The following is a 3,693-nucleotide window of genomic DNA, read 5'->3' as shown; positions in this document are numbered from 1 at the left end:
CACTCTGACCCCCAGCCTAGGGCCTCCTCCACCATCATGCACTAGGACCTGAAAGTCCCCCCACCCCCACCCCAGAGTCCTTTCCATTGATGCAATACACCAAATCCAGTTCAAGTTCTGCTTTGTGTTTTCCCTTTTTCTTATAAAGAGAATATAGTCAATAATAAAAAAAGCTAAACCATGGGGTCAGGTGGTGGCACACCTGGTTGAATGCTCATATTATTGTGCACAAGGAAGCGGCTTTAGACCCCTGGTCCCCACCTGCAGGGGGGAAACTTCACGCATGATGAAGCAGGGATGCTTTTTATCTCGTCCTTCCCTCTCAATTCTTCTCTCTCATTCCAATAACAAATACATTTTTAAAAAAATCTTCAAAATAAATAAATAAGCTTAAAATAACAAAACTAAATCATGAAGCAATTGTAAAAAGTAAAGTTCAGGAAGTAGGTAAAAAGTACTGTGTTGGGAGCCAGGTGATGGTGTGCCTGGTTAAGTGCACACATTACAGTATGCAAGGACCCAGGTTCAAGCTCCTGGTCCCCACCTACAGGAGGAAAACATCATGAGCAGCCAACTGGGGCTACAAGTGTCTCTGTGTCTCTCTCCCTATCTCTCCCTCCCTTTTCAATTTTTCTCTGTCTCTATCCAATACTAAATAGATAAATAAATAGAAAAAAGAACTATGCTGTTGGTTGATACACATACTTATTCTCTGGGAAGCTCAAATTCACAACTCTACTCATATGTCCTACTAAAAGTTAATTAAATCAGGGAGAATGTTGGTTGGTCAGTCATGAAAGAGTAAGTAATTGCAGATGAATGAAAAGGTAGAGACACCAAAAAAAAAGGATAGGGCATGGAAGATGACATAAAAACTGGAACTTTGGGTCTGGTGAGTAGCTCACCTAGTAGAGCATCAACCTTTTACCTAGCACAAGTCTCAGCACCATCTGGAAGCCTCATAGGCTCCAGGGACCATGGAATAGATCTGTGTTTTTTTTTTTTTTAATTTTATTTATTTATTCCCTTTTGTTGCCCTTGTTGTTTTATTGTTGTAGTTATTATTGTTGTCATTGTTGTTGGATAGGACAGAGAGAAATGGAGAGGGGAGGGGGAAGACAGAGAGAGGGGAGAGAAAGATAGACACCTGCAGACCTGTTTCACCGCTTATGAAGCGACACCCCTGCAGGTGGGGAGCCAGGGCTTGAACCAGGATCCTTCTGCGGGTCCTTGTGCTTAGCGCCACCTGCGCTTAACCCGCTGCGCTACAGCCCGACTCCCGGAATAGATCTGTGTTAACTCTCTCTCTCTCTCTCTGTTTCTCTCTCTCTGTTTCTCTCTCTCTGTTTTTCTCTCTCTCTCTCTGTTTCTCTCTCTCTCTCTCTTTCTCTCTCTTTTCTCCCTTTCTCTGCTTCTGTCTCTTCTTCTCAAAGCAAAAGATGGCAGCCAGTTAAAAAGCTCACTCGGGTAGTATGCTGTTTTGCCATGTTCATAATCCAGGCCCTGCCATATTCAAGGAAGCTTTCGTCCTCTGGCCTCTTTCACACTTTCTTTTTACCTCTCTGTCTCTGTATAAACAGTGAAAATGAAGATAAAATAAAAAGTGGAAATAAGTGAGTAGGAAAATTAACCCCTATAATTCTATTGAGTCATGGTTTCACACATATACAAAACAGTGGCATTTATTTCAAAACAATAAATTGGGTTTCCTTACTCTTTTTAAAATATCTTATTGATATATTATTTATTGGATAGAGACAGAAACTGAGAGGGAAGGGGGAGGGGGAGAGAGCTGCAGTCCTGCTTCACTATTTGTGAAGCTTCTCCCCTCCCTGAAGGTGGGGATGGGGGGTGGGGGTTGAACCTGGATCCTTATTCATGTGTACTCAACCAATTGTGCCACCACCTTGCCCCTAAAAAATAAATGGGATGAACTAGATGTGTTAATAACAATTATGATTAAATAAAACAGTGGTAATGGTTCTGTATACAGAATGGCATCTAGTGGAGACCCTTTCTGGGAGTCATATCAGATGTTCAGGTAGTATGCATTCTAAAAGATCATTATGTATTGGCATACAAAGTCATCAAGAATTGACTGCCTTGGAGTCTGAAAATAATGAATCAATTTAAAATTTCATCCAGAGGGAGCTTAAAAAACGTACTCACTCAATTGGGAACAGAGAGAATAATGTTGTACAGCTGGAAGAGGCACTCCAGGAGGTGACTTGAGAGAGTTTCTATATTAGCTGGGGATTTCTGCACCTCATTAAGATCACCTGTTGGACATCTATTGCAGAAGCCTCTCAGAAACATTCAGCAGTGTGTTTTTGATGTACGTTTTCACTTCATATTTGACATGTAGTCAGACTTCTGCCAGACCAGCTTATTCTGCTAGTTTTTATTTTTCTTTAGGGGCCAGACAGTGAGTACCCACATAGCTAGGAGTGAGGATTCAGGCTCAAGTCCTTGTCCCCATGCAGAGGGGTGAAGCTTCATTATTACTGGAATTGTCCTTCTTGCTCTGTTTCTCTCTTTATCAGAAAAGAAGGAAAAGGGGGAAAAATTGCCTCAGAAAACAGCCAAGTCAATGTACAGGTAGTGAACCCTAGAGATAACCCTGGTGGGAAGATAACGTGATTTTAGATAACGTATGAGATGCTTTAATGTCGTAGCCTAAGAAATGGGCATCTGTATACTCTGTTAACGGAGTCTTCTAGTAAGTCCATTTGCCATAGTGCTTAGGAACTTTGACCTTTCAAGTCATATCCTATTACTGAGTATGATCTCCATACTATTTATGATACCTTGACTTAGTTAGAAAATGGAAGTTTATACCTCTGAACTCCTTCACTCATGTTTGCCCATTTGCAACCCTTCATCAGTCTGGAAACCAACAATCTATTTCCTCCATCTGTGCTTCTTGTTTTTGTTTTATTAGAGTTCACACATAGGTAAATCATAAGATATTTAGCTCTGACTTATGACATCTGGTAAGAACTGTCAAGACCTTGATAGTCTCAAAGCCTATGCATATTTTTGCAATTGACAATAATTTATACTTTTTGTAGTCCAATAGTATTCTACATGATACAATATTTTGGATATAATGTATAGAGTAAAAAGTATATATGTGGAACATAATGTGTATACCAAAGGGTCTGGTAGGTGGTGCACCTGGTAGAGCATACATATTATTATGTCCAAGAACCCTGGTTCTAGTCCCCAGTTCCCATCTGCAAGGGGGAAGTAACGTTTATTTTTATATATAACTTTTTAAGAGTTTTCTAAAATTATCTTTATTTATTTATTAGATAGAGACAGTCAGAAATTGAGAGGGGGGATGGTGAGGAAGAGAGACAGATACCTACAACACTGCAACCAACCACAAGCCATGAAACAGAGGTGCCAGTCTCTCTCTTTCTTTTTCCTTCTCTATCTCCTCCTTCCCTTTCAATTTCTCTCTGTCTCTATCAGAATAAATAAATAAGTTATTAATACATCTATAGTATATCTATAGTATATAGTACCTATATACTGAAAGAGAAAGTAGGAGACAGTCGTACTAGTAGTTGTGTCAAAAAAGAAAAAAAAAACAACTAGGAATATGTTTTACCAATAGAGTGAAAGACTTGCAATGGAAACTATACCTATTGTATTGTCCTCATTCCACATTATCAACATAAGCTGTTT

This window comes from Erinaceus europaeus, chromosome 3 (assembly GCF_950295315.1).
Source record: "Erinaceus europaeus chromosome 3, mEriEur2.1, whole genome shotgun sequence".
NCBI lineage: Eukaryota > Metazoa > Chordata > Mammalia > Eulipotyphla > Erinaceidae > Erinaceus > Erinaceus europaeus.
The sequence above is the reverse complement of the archived record's forward strand: the minus strand, read 5'-3'. Positions refer to the sequence as shown.